Here is a 26,634-nt window from a genome sequence, read left to right on the forward strand (position 1 = left end):
TACTGTAGAGCACAGGGAACTATACTCAATATTTTGTAATAACCTATATAGAAAAAGAATCTGAAAAAGAATACCTACACATATATATACACAATGTATGTGTATATATATATGTATAATTGAATCATTTTGCTGCACACTTGAAACTAATACAACATTGTAAATTAACTATACTTCAGTAAAAAAAAGAATAAGGACTGTAGCTATTTAAAAAAATACCCCAAATTCAGTATCATTAGGGAACCACTTTGTCCCTGCCAAAGGCCACCCTTAGTGGATGTGTTCTTCTTTTCCTCTCATTCTTCTCAAACTAGTCTAGTTGTATTTCTACCACTTGGAACCAAAAATGACCTTCCTAATACACATTTCAAGAAAACACACACACACACAGACACACACACACACACACACAAAGGGAGCCCCTAAAGTATGTGAAGATTCTAAAAGTGGCACACAAAGAATTTTAACTATAAAATATATTAGAGTATATTGTCAGGCAAAGAGAAACTTTTGATTAAATTTAAATAGAATTAAAGTTTTTAATTTACTGAGTTGTTTTAACTGTTGTTTATGTCCACTGTGCTATTGTATTGTTACATGACTCTTCTATTTTTTTGCAGAAAATAATACATTCTTTTCCTTTTATCCCCCCATAAAGAAACTGTAATGTTTGTATACATAGTCATTTTGAATATGAATATAATATTTCCTGGGTAATCTTTTGTGAACTAAACCTCAGAAGAAGAGCTGGTAATGGAGGAAACTGAAAAATTTTTTTTTTTTGCTTTTATTCCCTTCCATTTTTCTTTTCTGTTTCTCACTGACTTTCTAATTCCTGTTTCTCACCTCCTGGCAAGCAAATGTTTCAGCTGTGATATTCCATTTAAATCTGCCCTAGGCTTGTAATTCTCCATGCATTTTCCTCCTTGCTATTTCTCCTTTATTATAGACACTATTATTTTATTTATAAGATTTTAGCAAGCTTGTAGGAGAAAAGACTCTCTCTGAAGTAAGTAATTTTACATTATAAATGACAATGCAAACATTCTCAGGTAGTTGTTATTGTTTTGAGATAATATTTTCAGAGATTATTTAATAGGACACATGGGATGGGAAGCTAGTTTTTTCTGAAATCTTTTGGAAGTTCAGAGCTAATTAAGTTGATTGGGCTGAAAGATATTTAATGACCTTTGCCATTCCCGCATTTATGATCCTTCCTTTACTTCTAGTCCTTGAGTTCTTACAAACAAGTTACTACATAATTGCAAAAGTCCAGATCAATATAGAGTGAAGGGGAAAAATTAATCATCAGTGTTTTTAAAATAATGCAAAATGTTAAGTGTTTTATTAGCATCAGACTCTTTCCTGCTTACTTTAAACTAGAACTCTAAGAGCTTGTATACTTTTTATATGGCATCTTAGAGAATATATTTGGCAGCTCTCACAGTTTACTATGTATAAGAATCACGTTAATAGCTTGATAAAAATTTACATTCCTCCCGTCTCCTCCAGTGTTTCTTTCTTTTATCTATTTTTTATGTTTTTCCCCACTGCTTCCTTCTGCTCCATTTCTTTGCCCTGCCTCTCTTTTCCTCTCTCTCTTCATCTCACTCAGTAGATTTCTGCTGGACCAGGAAACTGCATTTCTAACAAGCATCTCAGGTGTAGAAGCTGATGATCCTGAAACCAGCAGAATGCGTCTTGGTACTTAGCGGAGCACAGATTCTTCTATCTCGGCACAGAAAGAATTCAGAGAGAGGCAGTGACAGGTAAGGAAAGAGTTTATTAGTATAGGACGCTTGTAAGAGAAACAAGGGGGCAGGCAAGAGAGTGCCACCCTGAGAACTTAGTGGGCTACTGTTTTATAAACAAAGGAAAAGTGGGGAGGGGTAGAAGACCACCTTCTTCCTCATTCTTGAGCTGACGTCAAGCTTCCATCATTAGTCCCTCCTTCACATCAGGTGGGGGAGTTTCCTTGTCCCTACATGGTCAAATGGGGACTGATGTGATGCAATGGAAATGAGCAAAAAGGCGGTAACATATACTAAAATATGGTAAATCATCTCAGTTTTCATTATAATGTCACCTTTTAATGAATATTTTTGCTTCTAGTGTGCTCAGAGGAGCATGTCCTAGGAATCATTAACTTACTGACTTTACTGGGCAGGATGTGGGTCTTGGTCCACCATTGTTTTATTGTTTTGGGACATGTCTCATGCTCTGTTGCATGGCTTTGTTGCTAAGCAAGCCTGCTTGGTTTTGTAGTTAATCAAACTTGCTTTCTTGATTAATCATTAACTTACAGGGGTCTCCCATACTTTTTTCTCTACTTACAACCGCGTAGTGGGATTAACTATTTAACCACCTACTTTGTCTCTTTACTCTGTTCCTATCAACCCCTAAATCCTTCTTTGAGAAAACTGGAGCATTCAATCTCTTGTTCAGTAGGAAAAAAGCCCAGAGAAGTTGCTGCCTATTGAAGTAATAACTGATCTTGAAAGAGGAAATAAGAAGAAATGTATACATATAGGTAGAAGTCTATAGTTTTTAGGAAAAAAATAAGATGCTATTAGCCGTTTTTCTCTCATACTTATTTGCTCTCGTTTAGATTTCCATCTTATGGCTCCTGATTTAAGCTTTAACACAATTAACACCAAGTGCAGTTCAGTGTACTTCTCCAGACCTCAGAGTAATTTCCCGAAAATGAGCCTTCATCTTCCAGGTGTCACGCTCATCACTGAGACCTCACCCAGCCCATCCTTACTTATAAGGCTAGACCCAACATTGTTGTTTCTCACCCAAGTTCACGCCAGCCCATCCCCTTCTTTACATTTGCCCCTCCTGTGAACCCAAAGCCTTTCCCCTTAAAAAACATAATTTTGGTTGTAAAATTCCAGAAATTCAACCAAAAATGGAGGGGCTGAACATCTCTTTCCAGCTACTTGACATTCTCTTTGTAAGAAAGTTTCTAAGAAAATGTGAATGTATTGGTTTTGTTTTATGTAATTTATTTATTTTTCTGAATGTGAGATGTGACCAAGATGTCCTTACTGTTTCCCTCAGCTGGAGCAAACTCTAGACAGGATTATTCCTGCCTTTAGCCCCTGCTCTCCCTTTCTTTACAGCATTTACTTTAGAAACTTGTCATTATAAATTCTTTCTCTGTCCCTTTGAGATGTAAACCTTTTTTTTTTCTCTTCTTTTCTTTTTTTTTTTTTTTGCCACACCCCCCGTCATGAGAGATCCTAGTTCCCCAAACAGGGATTGAACCTGTGTCCACTGCAGTGGAAGCGTAGAGTCTTAACCACTGGACCGCCAGGGAAGTCCCGAGATGTAAATCTTTATTAAAGCCTCTTGCCAGTTTTACAACTCAGGACTATCTTTCTCAAGGATCTGGCTACCATCCTGTTGAACTGTAATCATTAGGGTAAATAGTACTCCTGCCTCCCAGCCTCTAACTCGTAGTCTTTGTGGGAGGGGAGGACCCCAACTTTAGTGGATAGCCTTACTCTAAATTGTAAAATTACCTCTTGTCCTGAAGATAAGAGGTTTACTTTTCCTTTAGGTGGGGCCCGTTAGCAAATACAGATGGCCTTCTATCTCTCAACCTCCCTGTCCACACCGGCTCTTAAAAGCTCTCCAGCCCTTTGTTTCAGTGGAGTTGAGGTCAGACTGAGTTCCGGCCTCTCTTCCTTATTGCAATAGCCTTGAATAAATAAAGTCTTCCTTCTCTGTTTAACTTTGGTGCAATTTTTCCTTTGACAGCAGCTAAATAAACTTTGTGAAGCATCTCCCCATTCTATACAGGAATGGTACATGAAACCGTTATGCCTGCCAAGTGAATCTTTTAAGGTGAGACTATTTCTTTATTTGAGAGGGCTCAAATATATTTATGTCACACTGAAAAAAAAGATAGAAGTATACTTCTCTAGAGATTATCATCCTATCCACAATAGCATACTTTTAGAAAAGGAGAAATAATGACTTTAATATCTATTTTGGATCCCTGAAAGGAAAGGATCTAGCTTTTAAAACTTAAACTCAGATGCTCTAATTCCTTTTGGAGATGTCCCTAACAGGTAAAATCTTTATAATTTGTGGCTTAAGAGGCAACAATCCATTTTAAGGGATAATTTCAAGAGATTATCATGATCAGCCTTTGACTCCAACCTCTAAAATGGTAAATTCCATGAACTTTAATGATATTTTTTCTCATCATCCAAAATGGACAGGTTGTACTTGTAGACTTTGTTAGCCCTATTGAGAAGATAATTGTGTTTATGTTTTGTAAGACTGAAAGTTCAGAAGTTTGAATTTTTGCTGCTGTTGTTTTTGACTCTTGTTACTGACTCATAATTGGATTTTGAACAAATCAACTGATGATTTTATTGTTACTGACTTTTCTCCCAAGATGCACTCTGAAGTCATAGACTACCTGGAAACTGCTCTCTGTCAGTAATAATCAAGGGTTATGCTCCCAACTAACATATTTAATAAAGAAAGAGAAATGTGTGTTAGGTTTCAGTGCACAAAGTAAAAGAATACTGCTTGGTTAACACTCAGCATACATTCACATCAGATCCTTGGAAACTATTTCGTATGCCTGGTGAATGCTAGTGTTTACACTGTTATTAAACTAGATTAAATGCAAATTAATAAACACATAATTTAATATGTTTGTGTGTGTGTGTAAATACACAGAAAGACAGAAAGACACACACACTATATATATGTGCATGTGTGTGTGTGTGTATATATATATATATATACACACACACACACACAGTAATTGTTGTTAATTATGTTTCTTTTGTGTGATAAGAAATAAAAGTAGAATGCATAACAACAATCATGTGTACCACATATATCATTGCCAAATTTTGACACCATCTTTACTCTGTTACTTAAATGTAAGGAAACCAACAATCCTAGATTTGGATTTTGTTGGTGTTGTCTTTGCAGGGATAGATATCCCCAAAGTCCCAGATGTAGCTGTAGAAAACAAAAGAAACAAGCAAATCATCAATATATAACAGAAACCATGGTAGGCTTGAGTTACCTTGCAAAATATCATATCGAGGCTTAACTAATGATAGTACTTTATGACTAATTAATACTCAGCCTGACGATTTAAAAAGTAATTACACCTGACAATTCAAATGTAAGTACTAGAGCTTAGCAGATTGTAATAATTTGGGTTGGCGAATTGCTTCCTTAGGAAAAGAAAACCCTTTTACCTATGTCTGTAATGTAAGATCATAATTTGCTTAGAAAGAAGACAAAACAAAAAAATTAAAAGTTTACCCTGAAAGCACTGTATAACATACTTTTTATCCTTCTTGGGGAGTCATTAGCTGAGGTGTTCTGCACCTTCAGTAGAAGCCAATATATGGTATATTTTGTACAAGGATCTCCAATAGTCTATTGTGCGTGGATTCTATATACATTTTTAACAGTGTATGCATTTCTTTGTGAAAACTAATTTTCCCTATGACTTCTGGTGAACTCAACTCCAGCGTACTTTTGCCACAGCCAGTCCTGTCACAGGTGACAGGGGCAAAGAGTTTGCTCATTAATACTCCAGGTCCCTTTTTATTTTGCTGTTCTGATGTTTAGAGGGGAAGTTTTAGTATGAATATGGAAATGATGAAGTATTTCTTCTTGTGCTTAGAAGAATTTCAAGTAATGTCTTATTAACATGATTCCCTGAAAAACAAATCACATTTCCCAAAGGCCAGCATATTTTAAGTGGGAGTTCAAAGTTCAGGTAATATGCAATGAATTCTTAGCATACATTTGTAAATTCTGGAATTGTGGGTAAATAAAATACGTATTAGTTGTTCTGATCAGGGATGGAGAAACTGTGTTGGTTCTTTGGAAATACAGTGATATTCTAAAAGACAAAGAGAAGTGATGATGTGAAAGAAAAGCAGTTTGCAACAGATCAGCAAAAGTAGAGTACTGTACACAGACCCACTTTGGATGTTTTTTTTCCTATGAATTTTCCTTGATAAATGTCATCATACAGAAACAATGATACAAGTACAATTCATTATTGGGTTTTCTTTCCTTACATCCATTAATCTCCAAATGTATTTTTAAAATCATAGGTGATTCTAAATACAGAGTAAACTACATATTTTGGGGATTGCCAATAAATAGCTTCTGAAGTCACCAATTTGTTGAAAAATGGGATTCAGATTGCATCTTCAGTCACTATAAGAGTGAGAGCTAGAAGTCAGTTAACATTAATGCTGGACCCAAATTAATAAAGATAAGGTGGTGGGGTTGCCCCAGGAGGAGGGGTGATGAGTACTCAGATGAAGGCAGAAAAGAAAATAGACTGACTGGCTTGAAGTGAAGTTATTCTGTTATCAATTTAATAAACATACTCTCTTAGCGAGAAACATAGAATTGTTAACTCTTACAGGAAGACTGGTCTTTACTTGTTCACCAGAAAACAGGCTGTGGGTTTACAACTTGTAAGAATGATGGATACTCTGCTTCTCGGAGGCTCTTCTGTAAATTTACACAACATACTTTGATAGAAAAAAAAATTCAGGCTTAGTGTCTAATGATAAAATGTGTAAGTAATCAAGCAAATGAACAGTTTTTTATGTTAGTTAAATCAAGTCCACTTCCGTGAGCATGGCTGCATATAGTTGAGTCTGAATTTTGGGACATTAATTGGCTTGTTTAAAAACTTATGTCCACTAAAATTTATATCAAGATTAGAGGATAACTCTGCCCTCAAAATATTATTTTCTTTCAAAAAATAAGAGAAGAAAACTGAAACTAAAGGGGAAAAAGGAAAAACATTTATGAAAATCGTGAGCATAGACACATCCAAGCCTTCCGTATCTACCCCCGCCGATGGATTCCTAAATTTACAGCCTTTTTAAATAGATGGGAAAATGTAGAAATTCATGACATTTAACATTAAAAAAAAAAAAAGAAAAATATACCAGTTCAAGCCTAAAATTCTAGTCACAGTGAATTGAGAATGTAGAGGAAAAACAATATTTTTCTCAACGACACCTGATTTCTTTTGAATGATCTTTAGTTACCTGACAAATCGGGAGACGTGTTACTTTAAGAACACCTGCTCCTAAAGAAACTGCGCTTTAGATGCTAAAAAGCAAAAGTCTATAAAAGGTAATTTTCCCAATGTTATGTAATTAAAGTACACATGGATGGAATTAGGAGCCCTTGCCTCTGTGGAAGAAGTACATTGTGCACAGAGAGAAGCTCTCTCCTGAGGCTTCTTAAATTTCAACTGCCTTTTTTTTTTTTTTTTTTTTTTTTTGCGGTACGCGGGCCTCTCACTGCTGTGGCCTCTCCCCTTGCGGAGCACAGGCTCCGGACACGCAGGCTCAGTGGCCATTGCTCACGGGCCCAGCCACTCCATGGCATGTGGGTTCTTCCCGGACCGGGGCACGAACCCGCGTCCCCTGCATCGGCAGGCGGACTCTCAACCACCGCGCCACCAGGGAAGCCCCTCAACTGCCATTTTTGATCATCCTGACGAAGGCTCTTCTAGACCCTCAGAGTTCTATGTGATTTACTAGTTCAAGTTGAGTTGGGCAATTTGTAAACTCTATGTATGTAACATGTATGTGTGTATGTATGTATCAAACTATCTATCCATCTACCCATTTCTCTATCCATCCAATATTCTGCACTCAACTCCAATGTATGGGTTTTTTTTTTTTTTTTCCATACCACCAAGCAATTCTTGGACTGGTGTCCTACAATTTAACTCAATTCTGACACTATCTAACTGGACATAGTGTCAAATCCCACAGGTTAAGACCTCAGTCCCATAAGACTGTGCCCCAAACCGCTTCAGATGCCAGTTACTAGTCCAGTGCTTCTCTGGTTCTGACTGACCTCCTATAGAGGGGAGGGTCCAATGACCCCCTCCTTGGGTTCGATTAATTTGTTAGAGTGGCTTACAGAACTCAGAGAAATATTTTACTTACTGGATGACCAACTTATTAGAAAAGGATAGTATTCAGGAACAGCCAGATGGAAGAAATGCATAGGGCGAGGTAATGTGGGAAGGGCACGGAGCTTCCATGCTCTCTGAATGCATCACTCTACCAGAATCTCTACGTGTTTAGCAGCCCTGAAATTCTCTGAGCCCCATCTTTTACGTGTCAATGGAGGCTTCATTACCTATGCATGATTGATTAAATCATTGGCCATCAGCAATAAATTCAACTCCCAGCCCCTTTTCCTTCCCAGAATGTTGGGGGTGGGGAGATGGGATTCAAAGTTCCAACTCTCTAATCACATGGTTGGTTCCCTTAGCAAACAAACCCAAGCCTTAGGTGTTTTCCAAAAGTCATCTCATTAACATAAACTTAGGTGTGGTTGAAAGGTGTTTGTTATATCAAGACACTTTTTACAACTTTTATCATTGGAAAACTCCAAGGGTTTTAAAAGTTTTGTGACAGAAACAGGGATGTGAATACCAAATAATATTTCTTGTTATAAATCACAATATCTCACCTTCATTCCCCTATCTATACAATATACATACTTTAAAAAAATGTTAATGCAATGAATTGAAAGCTAGCATTTCTTGTGCTTTGAGATTTCAAGCATCAGAGAGTCAATAATTGAGCTTATATTTATGGTAGGCTGAATAATGGCCCCCAAAGATGTCCATGTCTTAATTCCCAGAATCTGTGAATATGTTACCTTGCAGGGTTACTTTACAGGGTAAAAGGGACTTTGCAGTGGTGATTAAGCTAAGGATTTTTGAGATTATTCTGGATCATCTAGATGGATCCACTAGACATTTTGTAAATGTCCTTATAAAACAGAAGCAGGAGGGTATAGAGTTAGAGAAGATGTGATGATGGAAGCGGAGGTCAAAGTAATATCGTTGCTGGAAGGGGACCACAAGCCAATGTAGGCGGCCTCTAGAAGCTGGAGAAGGCAAGGAACAGATTCTCTCTGGGAGCCCCAGAACAAACACAGCCCTCCTGACACCTTGATTTTAGCTCCATAAGACCTATTTTTCAACTTCTCCAAAACTCTAAGATAATAAATATGTGCTACTCTAAGCCATTATGATCACGGTCATTCACTATAGCAACAATTAGAAAATTAGCTATTGGAAAACTAATGTGCTATTCATGGTGTATCACTCTCAAGAACTTTAAGAGAATGAAATTTTGTATTTTCATGTTGTATTGGAACACACTACTTAGAGAGGAACAGGTCTAAATAAGAAGGATGGACTCTGGTAAAGAGACACGGACAGCTGGATCAGATGCTGCAGAAGATTATTTAAAGTTGGAATTACAAGGCTAATACATGTAAGTTAACCTTCGAGTTTTAAAAGGACATTGTTTAAAGAGAGAATGCACCTTTAGATGTGATCTCTAGAATAATTTCAAACTTGGGAAATAGAGTATATTAATAAAAATCTTTGTATTATTATTAGTTCAATCTCTGATTTGAAGTGCAGTAACCTTAATTGAGAAGTATCACAGGAATACATTAAATAGTGGGAAACAAATATCCCAGACTCTGGGACAGAAGGGTCCTCAGTTGCCTCTAGGCCCCACTCTCTCATCTCCACATAATTTCATGGCAATATACTGATTCACGACCCAGGAACACACCGACATGTCCACATGGCAGTCTCATGTTATAGATGCCAACTCTCAGGGCTGGTAGAATACTTTCAAATATCCAGTCCCCCAAACTTGCTATCTTTAAAGTCATTGGAGGAACTTTATAAAAACATGATGCCTGAGCTGTATCACATTCTGATTCAGTAGCAATTTTCTGACAGTTGAGCCCAAGAATATGGATTCTTTAAGAATCATTTTTCGATACTCAACTTCAGTTTAATAAGTAAGGATGTTTGTACAATGCTTTAACATTGTTGATTATCTGTGATTTTAAATCACTCTTCTAGGCACTCTTTGGGGGATACGGAGAGGAGCAAGACTTGGGAACTGTTTCAAAGAGGAAAGTAAATCATAAACCACTAACTATATTAAAAGTGAGAAATAAGTGCTCTACAAAAGTACTAGCTTGTGGTATCAATATGATTAAATACACACTAATTCTCACGGGTAAAACTAGAGACAGTTTCTAGAGAAGGTGAAAGTTAAGTTAGGCCTGTGAGATCGGGTGGCAATATGATCTTGGGCCCAGCAATCAGGCAATTTTTGATGTGAATTTACAACCCCATGGTGATGCCTTTTGCTTGAGGAGATTCAGTTTCCCCTAAGAAAAATGGAGCAAGTGAGATAATGCATTTATTAATGCATACAAAATCCTTAGGTTAATGGCTGGCACATGGCAAGCATTCGGCAAATATTGGTGATGATGATGATGATGATGATGTGATGATAATGATAAGGAAGAAGGAGAGGAGAATTTAAGAAGGTTTTAAACCATAAAGACATGTTCTTATTCCATCTCTGACTTCAGCTTCAACAATCTCTTTACTACACACACACACACACACACACACACACATACATACAACTTTCAGACATGTTAACTAAAAACTATGTTAGAGTCTTGGGATAAAAATCAATTCTAGGGCTTCCCTGGTGGCGCAGTGGTTGAGAGTCTGCCTGCCGATGCAGGGGACACGGGTTCGTGCCCCGATGCGGGAAGATCCCACATGCTGCGGAGGGGCTGGGCCTGTGAGCCATGGCCGCTGAGCCTGCGCGTCCGGAGCCTGTGCTCCACAACGGGAGAGGCCACAACAGTGAGAGGCCCGTGTACCGCAAAAAAAAGAAAAAAAAATCAATTCTACAGCAAAAACAGACATACCTCATGCTGTTTGGAGCATATAGTCTAATGGAGAGACACACAAAGTCAATTGGCAAAATTATTAAGTGTGATAAAAAGAGTCATCTGGTACTACGAAAACTTGTAATGGGGAATTGGAACTAGTCAGGGTGGCCAGGGAAACATCTCAAGGAATTGACACCTGAGCTATAATATAGAGAGGTAAGTTGTAATAACTTGAAGAAAGAAGGAAGGAGAGGGCATACCAGTGAGAGAGAACAGAATATATAAAGGGCCAGGCCAAGGGCCTGGCAGAGAAAGGATAGGTTTTTGGACAATGGGAAGAAAGCAGAGGGAATTTTGAGATGATACTGGAAGGTAAATAAAGCTCAGACCACATGGACTATTAGAGAGCATGTTAGGGATATTGCTCTTTCTCTTAAGAACACTGGGAAGCTATTGAAGGGTTTAGGTAGATAAATTAAATGATCAGGTTGGTACTTGGAATCTATTATTCTGCACGCATGCAGTGAAAAAAAAAGAGTTTAAAGGGTGCCAGTGTAGAGGCTGGGACCAGTTAAGAGACTATTTGCAACGGTCCAGCTAAGAGATGATGGCAGTTTAGATTAGGAGTGGGAATGGGGATTTAAGGAAGTGAAGATAACATAGATAGATAGATGATAGATAGATAGATAGATAGATAGATAGATGATAGATAGAAGATAGATAGATATGGATATGGATACGGATATGGATATAGATATGGATATTCTTGTAACTGAATTTGTTGATGAAAAAAAGAGGTGTTAAGGATGATTGCTGAATTTATGGTAATCATAACTAGATGGATGGTGTTGCCTTTGTCTGAAATTTTAAAAAAATGAAGCACTTTATTGCTTGGGAGAGATAACCACGAGTTCAGTTTTGTACAGAATGCTTTGGAGGCACCCTTGAGACACTGTCTTAGGCAGCTCACTATGCCGGATCAGTGCTTGGGGGATAAGTCTAAGAAAAAGATGTAAGTGTAAGGACCATCTACTTATAGGTGGCAGTTGAAGTGATAGGCAGGGATGGGATCAACTGTTGAGAAGTTAAGAACGAGGGGGTGTCACGTGCCACGGAGCAAAAAAGCCCATGCGCCACAACTACTGAACCTGCACTCTATAGCCCGCGAGCCACAACTACTGAGCCCGTGTGCTGCAACTACTGAAGCCTGTGTGCCTAGAGCCCGCACTCAGCCACAAGAGAAGCCACCGCAATGAGAAGCCAGCACACAGCAATGAAGAGTAGCCCCCGCTCGCTGCAACTAGAGAAAGCCCACACTCAGCAACGAAGACCCAATGCAGCCAAAAATAAGTAAATAAATAAAGAAATTTATATTAAAAAAAAAGAATGAGGGGGGTGGGGAACCTAGGAATGAGCCTTGTAGAAATCCCAGGACAAGTGGGGGAATGATGAATTTAGAGTGAAATCACTTTGACCTGGCTCAGGTCTTGATGGCTATTCACATGTAAGTATGGAGAAAAAGGACCATTTGTCCACTCAAATATGTGCTTTTTCCAGATAAGTTGAAATAATCAAACAAACAAACAAAAACCCACAAAATAATGAGAGGTTACAATAATGTCAAAAAGTATTATAAAAACGATGACCATGAAATCTAAGGTAGATGAGAAACATATGAGGAAAGGGGCACTCTGGAGAGGAAAAGTATGTGCCAATGAGGACATGACTATTCTCTAGTCCATACTCAGGGTGGAATACATTGTGGAATGTATTCCACAATGTGGAATGTATTCCACAACTCAGGGTGGAATACATGTGCTTTGGAATACATATTCCAAAGCACATTGCTTGACTGCATAGTAGCTCCATGTATGATTAAAGAATAAGTCAGTAAAGGAAAAGAATTTGAATGTTCAATTTGGCTGGAATCAAAAAGGATTTTGATATAACTCTTGTAAATGTTTTTTTTATATCTTAACTCTGAGGCATGAAAACATTAGTACCTAGCACATAAAAACCAGTCTGAGCAGCTGCATGGCATAGGGAGATCATCTAGGTGGTTTGTGACCACCTAGAGGGGTGGGATAGGGAGGGTGGGAGGGAGGGAGACGCAAGAGGGAAGAGATATGGGAACATATGTATATGTATAACTGATTCACTTTGTTGTAAAGCAGAAACTAACACACCATTATAAAGCAATTATACTCCAATAAAGATGTTAAAAAAAAAACAGTCTGTATCTTCAGTGTCATTTCTAAAGAAAAATTCTGTATACTTTTCTTCTTAGCTTTTCAGAAAAGTTTGGGTAACATCAAGGCTAGACACTCATGACTAGAGCAATTTTTTTTTTATGCAACAACTTCAATTTACTGAAGTAAGCTGTCTGAGAGTAATAAATGTATATAGAAAATGTGAACAGCCCATGGCAGCAAATGAAACATTCAGAAATAATGTAATGGAGATGGTCCCTGTGAACACTGCAAAAATGGTTTTAAAGTGCAGTCATGAATTTATTTTTTAGATTTAAGAAACATTACTCAGAAATAGTAACATGTCAGATTTTGGTTTAAAGACATCTTTTGCATCTGGTGGGTATGTATATATAATATAAGAGATCAAGAAGGGTTTTTAAAAATTTATTTTCCTTTTTAAACTTAAGCTGTAAGATTTTTATTAAAAATTTAACCCATTTTAACAATATTAACCAAAGAAATATGAAACTGTAAATTGCAGGATATGTTAGTATAATACAGTCAAGGAGTATAAAAAGAATCAAAGAGCTTTGATATGGAATTAGCATAATACAGTCAAGGAGTATGAAAAGAATCAAAGAGCTTTCATATGGAATTAAACAAGCCAACCAGTCTTACCAAGTTCAAACTCTCAAATAATGTCAGTGCATCCTACTGGGTAATTTTATTCTGTCTTTGGAAATTTTATTCTATGTACTAATGAGCTATTAGGACAGATTCAATACCAGATTATACTTTTCCCTTTCGTGGCTCTACTTGACCAATGGACAATTACTTTCCCTCTGAAATTACTTAGTGTTTTGCTTGTTTGTTGTTTATTTTGGGGTATGGATTCATATTATGCCTCTGCACTTGTTTTTTTTTGTTTGTTTGTTTAAAGCAACATTAGCGCTAAGATATATGAAAGCCATGATTATCCCTCTGGTTTATTTATTTTAAAAAAGTGTAACTTCTCACTGATTCACATGGTAGATCAAAAACTTGTTTCCTTGTACTAGGATACGCTGTTTGCAACAATTATTCAGAGATAATCAACCCTTATTGGACTAAAATTGTAAGTTATTTTCACATAGTAGTGTTTTATAGGCACGGAATCCAACAGGAAAAAGCCCAATAGTGTTAAAGAGCCTAAAAGTGAACAATAAGAAGAAAGGATGTCTCTTACATGAAAACAGTTGACAAAGGCACTACAAACTGATAGTAAGAAATAAACTGATTCAAGTGGTTTCATCACATGTCTTTGAGCATAAATTACTGTTTATACAACTATAATAATAATAAAGATAAATAATTCAAATAAAAGTAAATCCTAAGACACTATTAAAGTATGTTGGCTTATTGTAAATGGATATTGAAATCACTTAAAATTACCAGTTCATACTAGATTTTGAGTTTTTCATTCTCCCCGACGCATACCATTCACTGGGTTCTACCACCTTTTTATTAACCCATATTTTTCCTTTTTTCTCCTTCCTTTCTATCCCACTCTTTTTCTCCTCCATCCATACCCCTCTATAATTATTTCTTTCTTTTGTTTATCAAGGATTATAGTTATTATCTAAATCAGAACTATTATTATTCCACTTTTTTTTCCTGTGGGAGCTGAGTTCTAGAATTCTCTATCTTTACATACTAAGCTCTTTTCAGTATCTAAAGTCATTTTGTTTTACTATAATCATATATTTCCCATACTAGTTACTGAGAGTAATGCATTTTGTTTTCATTCCCACTTCGTGGAGAGATATTCATGAGGTTTGTCTCAATTTCTGTATCATCATTCCTGAAATGTTTTTTTTTAGCTTTGGTAGTGGGAATATTAAAACTGTTATAACATCTGTTCAGAGTCTTTTGTTTTTTTGTATCCTTTTTATCCAATAGCTATGAGAATTAAACTCAGACTTGAATGAGAGGTAATTAGTCAACCATATTTGAGTGATATGTCTTTAAAATGAATCTCTGTTGTGGGATTCTAGCCTAGTACCCCCAGTACCCAAAGCTCCTCTGGAAAATATGCTCACAGGTTTTAAGCAGCTGGAATTTCTCCCAATAAGCATGGTACTGCAGCCCCCTTGGCTGGATGATGTGTTTGCAGTTTTCATCATAGTCCCATGTGTTTACTCATTTAACAAGTGGTTATTGAGCACTTTCTATATACCAGACGCAGTGCTAGGGCCTGGGACTACGTGTCCTGGTCAAGAGTTGATAGTCAATAAGAGAGATAGGTCACATATAAATTAGTATCTCCTTGACTGCAAGACCCAGAAATCTAATTTGATTTAATTTAGGTACAAGTAGTATGTGTTTACATTGATGCTGGAGAGTTTCAAAGAATCTAAGTTTAGAAACATGGGCAGGTCTCCTGGACAAATCCAAGGACAGGCACCAAACCAATAGCACACCAAGGATGTTCCCTTCACTTCTATTGTCAACAAATCTCTGTGATATGTGTTTTTATCTATCATCTATCTATCATCTATCTATCAATCATCTATACAGGCATACTTCAGAGATATTTTGGGTTCAGTTCCAGACCACTGCAATAAAGTGAATGTTGCAAAGAAGCAAGTCACACAATTTTTTTGGTTTCCCAGTGCATATAAAAGTTAGGTTTACACTATACTGTGGTCTATTAAATATGCAATAGTATTGTGTCTAAAAAATATACATACCTTAATTAAAAAACACTTTGTTGCTAAAAATGCTAAACATCATTTGAGTTTTTGGTAAGCCATAATCTTTTTGCTGGTGGAAGTTTTGAATCTTGCCAGAATTACTAAAATGTGACACAAAGGCAGGAAGTGAGCAAATGCTCTTGGAAAAATGGTACCGATATACTTGGTTGACTCAGGGTTTCCAGAAACCTTCAATTTGCTAAAAAGTCAATATCTGCAAAGTACAATAAAGCAAAGTGCAATAAAGTGTGTGTGTGCGTGTATATATATATATATATATATATATATATATATATATATACAGTTGACCCTTGATTGACATGGGTTTGAACTTCATGGGTCCACTTTTACTCAGATTTTTTTCACTAAATATGTGCTACAGCACTGCACAATCCACCATTGGTTGAATCTGCAGATGCGAAACTGCTGATATGGAGGGCAGAGTATAAAGTTATGCGTGGATTTTTGACTGAGCAAAGGTCAACAGAGGAGAGAGAGAGAGGTAGCTACAAAGAGAGTTAGTTACAAAGAGAGAGAGAGAAAAAGAGAGAAGAACCTTTATACTGTAGAAAATCTTAACATTTCTTAAAATTTTCCAGTACATTTCCTTTTAATAGTGAATGCTACATTTTCATTGGGCAAAAATATATTGAGTCAAAAACTAACAAAAGAAACTGTAAATGTTTACATTCCAGCTTGGAGGACAGAAATGATATATATTTAGATAAATTGATATGTCATGCTAGTAGTATTTTCTATCTCATAAATCAAAATGCACTCCTCTTCTTGAAAGGAATAATAGAAATGTAGTTGTCACAGTGGAAACAAGAGCTCCCCCATAATCTCCTAATTCTCTTTTTGATAAAGTTCTTATCTTGGATTATTTTCTTTTTCTTTCTCTGCTGGGCACAACATCTTATAAAAAAATTGAACTGTTTTCATGTCAAGAATTGGCTTAGTATTATTATTCCTCTCTTAAATTCAGGCAATGGGTGATGTAAAGGTCATTAAACAAAACCCAATATGGAAACAAATCTGAGTCAAGGGAAATTTTAATTTCATCAACATTCCATGAAATTGCTTAAAAAAAACTTTCTAAAAAATAAAAATTTATAAAATGCTTAAAATATGTAGATATTGTCAGTTGGGAATATATACAAAATTCAGTTTTAGACAATTAAGTATATATGTTTCATACCTTGCTCCCCTGGTTGCTACTCAGTGCCCAGGATTCCATGGAGGATTTCTGGCAAGGAAGGGGAGGACAGCAAGGGTGCTGGAAACCAAATTCATGGATCTCAAGCTCCATGTAGTGACCATCCATTCTTCTCATTCTGGTCCTCTACAGGATATCCCACCTCAGTCATTCAACTCTATCATTTCAGTTGTAAAAGCCAGAAAACTGGGTATCAATCTTGATATTTCCTTCCTTCATCCAATCACATCCAAACATTCTCAGCTTGCCTTCATAAATTTATCCTTACTTCATAATCAATTCCTATCACTACCACCATTTTAGATTAATAGACCATCATGTTCTTCCTGAATTTCTGAACTCGGGAATAAATTATCTTTCTTCATCTACTCTTATCCTCCAATTCCTTCCCTGTACAGTGCTAGAGTAAATGTTTCCAAACTTAAAGCTAATTGTGCCATTTCCTTCCTTAAAATACCCTATGGTTGCTGTTTGTTCTGGATAAAGAACTGTCTGCTTCTCCAGGCTTCTGGCTCCAGCACCCCTTTGTCTTCTTCACCCCAGTGGCATTACTGTAGGAGTCTATGGACTTTGCACATGCTGTTCCCTGCACCTGAAAAACTCCCTCCACACTCATTGCTTCAGTGCCTATTGTTCCTTTAGGGATGCCTTCCCTGAATTCCAGACTATGTCAGGTCTTAAAGGAGAGGACTTCTTTTTACAGCATGGTTTTTCCTTTAAAACATTAAGCACTGTTTAAAATTGGATCTCTATTAGTGTTATTATTTGATTAGCATATACCATGTCTTTATTTTATTTTAAATTTTACTCATTAATACATCTCCAGAGCCTAGCACAGTGCCATCATATATTAAATAAACTAACTTACTTAACTAAGTTAAATAAAATAAATGATGAAGAAGTGGCTAAATGGAAGCATGCAAAGTGCGGTTAATGAAGTACAAAAAAATCAATTGTGCTTGTGTTGATAAAAAGCAATAGAGAGGAAAAGGTTAGATATAAGAAAAAGCAAAGCTCCTGATAAGAGCATAGATTGAAGGATTGGGTTGACATTGGAACGGCAACACATTTTCTATTAAAAACAGGAGAGAGGGGCTTCCCTGGTGGCGCAGTGGTTGAGAGTCCGTCTGCCGATGCAGGGGACACAGGTTCGTGCCTCGGTCTGGGAAGATCCCACGTGCCACGGAGTGGCTAGGCCCGTGAGCCATGGTCTCTGAGCCTGCATGTCCGGAGCCTGTGCTCTGAAGTGGGAGAGGCCACAACAGTGAGAGGCCCGTGTACCTCAAAAACAAACAAACAGAAAAAAAAACAGGAGAGAAAAAGGAAAGTTAGATTGCATATGCAAGAATTTTGTAGTGTTGTGGCAAGAATTTGCAAGAGTACATAACTAGTGAATTCTATGTAGTTTTTTGGGGTTTTTTGTTCTTTTTCACAAAGGAGGAGGAAGAGAGGAAGAGATGAAAGCTCAAGTCTGGCAGAGTCTGAAGAAGGCTTGATGTAGCCATGGTGGATATTGAGATAGAACTCTGGCTGCAGAAATTAGAATGAATGCTGGATAGCATCCAGGACTCAGTTGAAGAGGAGACTGTGAATTGGTAGTGGAAGACCTCTCTACTTGGTGGTGTGACATTCTCCAGTAGCTCTCAGCAGCTCAAGTGTAAGAATGGAGACAAACTATTGCTTTAGCCCAAGGTTGGAGTTTCGATACATCGGTATGATGGAAGGACAGGGAATTTCAGTTGCTGGCAAACAGAAGAACTGTCGTTCACTAAAGCAATATCTTTTCAAAATGGTTATATTTGCTTACTTTCTTACTTCATTGAGATCTTTTCTCAAATATCATTTTATCAGAGCTCTTCCCTGATGATTTTATTCAAAATATTTCTCTTTTGATTTTTTATCTCCTTAAAACGATTTATTTTCCTCTTAATTCTTGCCATTACATGATTTAGTCCTTCCTTCCTTCCTTCCTCCCTCCCTCCCTCTCTTCCTTCCTTTCTTCCTTATATCTATCAGTCTCTTTTAAAATTATACTATATGAGAATAGGGACTTTTTAAAAAATTGTTAAACCACAGCACTAACTGTTCCTAGAACATAATAGGAGCTCAATCAATACATAAGTCCATTAATTATTTAAATAATTATTGCAAAGACCCTGAGTACAAAGAACTTTATAGAGAGAAATTTTTGGGGGGTGGTTAGGGACATACAAAGTGATAAGGTATATTTTAAGACTGATCAGTGCTCATTTCACATATAATTGTGTTTACTTTGTCCTAATTTAAGTTTTAAAAATTTTAAAGCATTGGCATAAATGTTGGCTCATTTTAGGTTATTTAACAATAACGTTTAGAATTCCCTCTTCTCTGTTTTGCAAATTCACAATCTTAATTTAAGACTGAACTTTTCTATGACTTCTGTGAAATTTTTCCATCTCACTTTTCATAGATTAGCTCCATATTCATACACCATTTTTTCCTCATATATTGATTGCCCTCATTTTACTGAATTATGTACTTATAGAATTTGTTTCTTACTATATAGTGAGTTTTTAAATTAGACTTTATTTGTATATTTGTCTTTATCAACTTCAACACAGAATCTGGTCCTATTAAATTTGAATAAATATGTGTTGAATGAGTAAATAAAATGAATGAATAACTGAATCCATTTCACAGATAAGAAAACTGAGCCTTGGAGTAGTTAACTGATTTACTCAAGGCCACGGAGATGATAAGGAAAGGAGCACAGGCCTTCTAACACCTAGATAAAACTCATTGTCATAGGTACTATAATTTAGTCATGGATTTACATTCCTAGAACTGCCATGTGATTTAATATTTTTCAAAGAATATGAACATGAAGCACTTAAAGTTCCCAACTTAAAGAAAGAGTCCATTAAGCCCTCTATTTTGTTTTGCACATTTTATATCCTGTGCAAATGTTTTTCACACTAGCAGCTCTAAAGCAAAGCAGCATGGTTATATAAACAGCAGTATGGAGCAGTGCCATGCAGCTAAATGGGATGACTCCTTGTACCATAAAAATCCTTGAGGTCTGCAGAATTCAAAATAAAATAAGGAGATTCTCTGGCTAATATTTAAAAAATTATTTTTCACAAGAAAATTTTCGGCCATAAATACTGATTTGAAAAGAATTTATACAGTAATAGAGGCATCTTGGAACTGTTTTTAGTTATTGGTTCATTACATTACATTTTTTTGTTAATAAGATAATTTTAACTCAGGAGAGAATACTATTCCTTTTTTGGGGAATTAGTCTAAGAGAGCTTTGGCAAATGTTAGGGACAGGTAAAATTCACAGATCATATAGTGAAAAAATGTAGGCAAATTTCAGGAATTTAGGTATTTACTCTCCATAAAAGCAAATCAGGACTGGGACCTTCAAGATGGTGGAGGAGTAACACATGGACATCACCTTCCTCTTCACAAATACATCAGAAATACATCTACATGTGGAACAACTCCTACAGAACACCTACTGAATGCTGGTAGAAGCCCTCAGACTTCCCAAAAGGCAAGAAACTTCCCACGTACCTGGGAACGGCAAAAGAAAAAAGAATAAACAGAGACAAAGAATAGGGACAGGACCTGCACCAATGGGAGGGAGCTGTGAAGGAGGAAAAGTTTCCACACACTAGGAAGCCCCTTCACGGGCAGAGATGGGGGCTGGACGGGGGGAAGCTTCAGAGCCACGGAGGAAAACGCAGCAACAGGGGTGCAGAGAGCAAAGCAGAGAGATTCCCACACAGACGATCATTGCCGACCAGCACTCACCAGCCTGACAAGCTTATCTGCTCAACTGCCAGAGTTGGTGGAGACTAGGAGCTGAGGCTTCGGCTTCAGAGGTCAGATCCCAGGGACAGGACTGGGGTTCACTGCCTGAACACAACCTGAAGCGGGCTAGTCCGCCACAGCTAGCCGGGAGGGAGTCTGGGAAAAAGCCTGGAACTGCCTAAGAGGCAAGAGATCATAGTTTCCTGATGCGCTAGGAGAGGGGATTCAGAGCACCACCCAAACGAGCTTCAGAGAGGGGCGCAAGATGCAGCTATCAGCGTGTACAACAGAGATGGGCATGAAACGCTAAGGTTGCTACTGCAACCACCAAGAATCATGTGAGCAAACATAGGTCACTATCCATCACCGCCCCTCCCGGGAGCCTGTGCAGCCTGCCACTGCCAGGGTCCTGTGATCCAGGGACAACTTCCCCAGGAGAACGCACCACACGCCTCAGGCTGGTGCAACGTCACGCCGGCCTCTGCCACTGCAGGCTAACTCCACATCCCATACCCCTCCCTCCCCCCAGCCTCACTGAGCCAGAGCCCCCGAATCAGCTGCTCCTTTAACCCTGTCCTGTCTGAGTGAAGAACAGACACCCTCAGGCAACCTACATGCAGAGGCAGGGCCAAATCCAAAGCTGAACCCTGGGAGCTGTGTGAACAAAGAAGAGAAAGGGAAATTTCTCCCAGCAGCCTCAGGAGCTGTGGATTAAATCTCCACAATCAAGTTGATGTACCCTGCATCTGTGGAATAGCTGAATAGACAACGATCACCCTAAAATTGAGGCGGTGGATTTTTGGAGCAAATATAGACTTGGAGTTTGCTTTCTGCATCTAATTTGTTTCTGGTTTTAAGTTTATCTTAGTTTAGTATTTAGAACATATTATCATTCATAGATTTGTTTATTGATTTGGTTGCACTTTTCATTTGTTTTGTATATATATATTTTCCTTTAACTCTTTTTGTGACTGTGTATGCTTCTTTGTGTGATTTTCTCTGTATATTTTTGCTTTTATCATTGGTACTAGGGTTCTCTCTGTCCTTTTTTTTTTTTTAGTATAGTTTTTAGTGCTGTTATCTTTGGTAAATTTGTTTTTTGGTTCAGTTGCTCTCCTCTTTCTTTCTTTTTTAAATTACTATATTATATGTAATAAATTATTTTATTTTATTTTAATTATTTTATTTTATTTTTTTCTTTCCTTTTTTTCCCCTCCCTTTTCCTCTGAGCCATGTGGCTGACAGGGTCTTGGTGCTCCTGCCAGGTGTCAGGTGTCAGGCCTGAGCCTCTTAGGTGGGAGAGTCAAGTTCAGGATATTGGTCCACCAGAGAACTCCTGGCTCCACAAAATATCAAATGGTGAAAAGTCTCCCAGAGATCTCCATCTCAACACTAAGACCCAGCTCCACTCAATGATCAGCAAGCTACATTACTGGACACCCCATGACAAACAACTAGCAACACAGAAACACAACCACACCCATTAGCAGAGAGGCTGCCTAAAATCATAATAAGTTCACAAACACCCCCAAACACACCACCAGACACTGTACTGCCCACCAGAAAGACAAGATCCAGCCTCATTCACAGGAACACAGGCACCAGTCCCCTGCACCAGAAAGCCTACACAACACACTGAACCAACCTTATCCACTGGGGCAGACACAAAAACAATGGGAATTATGAACATGCAGCTCGCGAAAAGGAGACCACAAGGCAGTAAGTTAAGGAAAATGAGATGACAGAGAAATACACAGCAGATGAAGGAGCAAGGTAAAAACCCACGAGACCAAACAAATGAACAGGAAATAGGCAGTCTACCTGAAAAAGAATTCAGAGTAATGATAGTAAGAATGTCCCAAACCTTGGAAATAGAAGGGAGAAAATGCAAGAAACATTTAACAAGGAACTAGAAGAACTAAAGAGCAAACTAACAATGATGAACAGCACAATAAATGAAATTAAAAAATTATCTACAAGGAATCAATAGCAGAATAACTGAGGCAGAAGAATGGATGAGTGACCTGGAAGATAAAATAGTGGAAATAACTACCGCAGAGCAGAAAAAAGAATAAAGAATGAAAAGAATTGAGGACAGTCTCAGAGACATCTGGAACTACATTAAGCATACCAACATTCGAATTATAGGAGTCCCAGAAGAAGAGAAAAACAAAGGGACTGAGAAAATATTTGAAAAGATTATATTTAAAAACTTCCCTAATATGGGAAAGTGAAGAGAGTCCCATACAGGATAAATTCAGGGAGAAATACACCAAGACACATATTATTCAAACTGTCAAAGATTAAATACAAAGAAAAAATATTAAAAGCAGCAAGAGAAAAACAACAAAGAATATACAAGGGAATCCCCATAAGGTTAACAGCTGATCTTTCAGCAGAAACTCTGCAATCCAGAAGGGAGTGGCAGGATATATTTAAAGTGATGAAAGGGAAAAACCTACAACAAAGATTACTCTATCCAACAAAGATCTCTTTCAGATTCGATGGAGAAATTAAAATCTTTACAAACAAGCAAAAGCTAAGAAAATTTAGCACCACCAAACCAGCTTTACAACAAAGGCTAAAGGAACTTTTCTAGGCAGGAAAGACAAGAGAAGGAAAAGACCTACAATAACAAACCCCAAACAATTAAGAACATGGTAATAGGAACATACATATTGATAACTACCTTAAATGTAAATGGATTAAATGCTCAAACCAAAATACATAGATGGCTGAATGTATACAAAGACAAGACCCGTATATATGCTGTCTACAACAGACCCACTTCAAACTAAGGGACACATACAGACTGAAAGTGAGGGGATGGAAAAATATACTCTATGAAAATTGAAATCAAAAGAAAGCAGGAGTAGCAATTCTTCTATCAGACAAAATAGACTTTAAAATAAAGACTATTATAAGAGACAAAGAGGACACCACATAATCATCAAGGGATCAATCCAAGAAGAATATATAACAGTTGTAAACATCTATGCACCCAACATAAGAACACCTCAATACATAAGCCAAATGCTAACCATTCATAAAAGGGGAAAGTGACAGTAACACAATAGAAGTGGATTTTAACACCCCACTTTCACCAATGGACAGATCATCCAAAATTAAAATAAATAAGGAAACACAAGCTTTAAATGATACATAAACAACATGGACTTAATTGATATTTGTAGGACATTCCATCCAAAAACAACAGAATACACTTTCTTAAATGGTCACAGAACATTCTCCAGGATAGATCATATCTTGGGTCACAAGTCAAGCCTTAGCAAATTTAAGAAAATTGAAATCATATCAAGTAACTTTTCCGACCACAAGGCTATGAGATTAAATATCAATTACAGGAAAAAAATAATCTGTAAAAAATAAATCTGTAAAAAAATCTGTAAAAAATACAAACACAGGGATGCTAAACAATACACTACTAAATAACCAAGACATCACTGAAGAAATTAAAGAGGAAATCAAAAAATACCTACACAAATGACAATGAAAACGCGATAACCCAAAACCTATGGGATGCAGTAAAAGCAGTTCTAAAAGGGAAGTTTATAGCAATGAAATCCTACCTCAAGAAACAAGAAACATCTCCAATAAACAACCTATCCTTACACCTAAAGCAATTAGAGAAAGAAGAACAAAAAACCCCAAAGTTAGCAGAAGGTAAGAAATCATAAAGATCAGAGCAGAAATAAATGAAAAAGAAATGAAGGAAAAGATAGCAAACATCGATAAAACCAAAAGCTGGTTCTGTGAGAAGATAAACAAAATTGATAAAACATTAGCCAGACTCATCAAGAAAAAAAGGGAGAAGACTCAAATCAATAGAATTAGAAATGAAAAAGAAGAAGTAACAAGTGACACCACAGACATAAAAAGGATCATGAGAGATCATTACAAGCAACTCTATGCCAATAAAATGGAAAACCTGGAAGAAATGGACACATTTTTAGAAAAGCATAACCTTCCGAGTCTGAACCAGGAATAAATAGAAAATGTAAACAGAGCAAACACAAGCACTGAAATTGAAACTGTGATTAGAAATCTTCCAACAAAAAAAATCCCAGGACCAGATGGCTTCACTGGTGAATTCTATCAAAGTTTTAGAGAAGAGCTACACCTATCCCTCTCAAACTCTTCCAAAATATAGCAGAGGGAGGAACACTCCCAAACTCATTCTATGAGGCCAGCATCGCCCTGACACCAAAACCAGACAAAGATGTCACAAAAAAGGAAAACTACAGGCCAATATCACTGATGAACATAGATGCAAAAACTAGAAAACAGAATCCAACAGCACATTAAAAGGATCATACACCATGATTAAGTGGGGTTTATCCCAGGAACGCAAGGATTCTTCAATATACAGAAATCAACCAATGTGATACACCATATTAACAAACTGAAGGAGAAAAAACCATATGGTCATCTCAATAGGTGCAGAAAAACTTTCGACAAAATTCAACATCCATTTATAATAAAAACCCTCCAGAAAGTAGGCATAGAGGGAACTTTCCTCAACATAATAAAGGTCATATATGAGCAACCCACAGCCAACATCGTTCTCAATGGTGAAAAACTGTAACCATTTCCACTAAGATCAGGAACAAGACAAGGTTGTCCACTCTCACCACTATTATTCATAGTTTTGGAAGTTTTAGCCACAGCAATCAGAGAAGAAAAAGAAATAAAAGAATCCAAATCAGAAAAGAAGAAGTAAAACTGTCACTTTTTGCAGATGACAAATACTATACATAGAGAATCCTAAAGATGCTACCAGAGAACTACTAAAGCTAATCAATGAATTTGATAAAGTAGCAAGATACAAATTTAATGCACAGAAATGTCTTGCATTCCTATACAGGTATGATGAAAATTCTGAAAGAGAAATTAAGGAAACACTCCCATTTATCATCACAACAAAAAGAATAAAATACCTAGGAATAAATTATCTAAGGGGACAAAAGACCTGTATGCAGAAAACTATAAAACACTGATGAAAGAAATTAAAGATGATACAAACAGTTGGGGAGATATACTATGTTACTGGACTGCAATCAACATTGTGAAAATGAATATACTATCCAAAGCAATCTACAGATTCAATGCAATCCCTATCAAACTACCAATGGCATTTTTCCTAGAAGTAGAACAAAAAATTTCACAATTTGTATGGAAACACAAAAGACCCCAAAGAGCCAAAGCAATCTTGAGAAAGAAAAATGAAGCTGGAGGAATCAGGCTCTCAGACTTCAAACTATACTACAAAGCTAGAGTAATCAAGACAGTATGGTACTGGCACAAAAACAGAAATATAGATCAACGGAACAGGATAGAAAGCCCAAAGATCAACCCACACACATATGGTCACCTTATCTTTGATAAAGGAGGCAAGAATACACAATGGAGAAGACAGCCTCTTCCATAAGCTGTGCTGGGAGAACTGGACAACTACATGTAAAAGAATGAAATTTGAACACTTCCTAACACCATACACAAAAATAAACTCAAAATGAATTAAAGACCTAAATATAAGGCCAGATAGTATAAAACTCTTAGAGGAAAACATACGCAGAAAACTATGACATAAATCACAGCAGAACCTTTATGACCCGCCTCCTAGAAAAATGGAAATAAAACAAAAATAAACAAATGGGACCTAATGAAACTTAAAAGCTTTTGCACAGCAAAGGAAACCATAAACAAGACGAAAAGACAACTCTCAGAATGGGAGAATATATTTGCAAATGAAGACAGTGACAAAGGATTAATCTCCAAAATTTACAAGCAGCTCATGCTGTTCAATATCAAAAAACAAACAAACCAATCCGAAAATGGGCAGAAGACCTAAATAGACATTTCTCCAAAGAAGATATACACATTGCCAACAAACACGTGAAAG

This window comes from Lagenorhynchus albirostris, chromosome 6 (genome assembly GCF_949774975.1).
Source record: "Lagenorhynchus albirostris chromosome 6, mLagAlb1.1, whole genome shotgun sequence".
Taxonomy (NCBI): Eukaryota; Metazoa; Chordata; class Mammalia; order Artiodactyla; family Delphinidae; genus Lagenorhynchus; species Lagenorhynchus albirostris.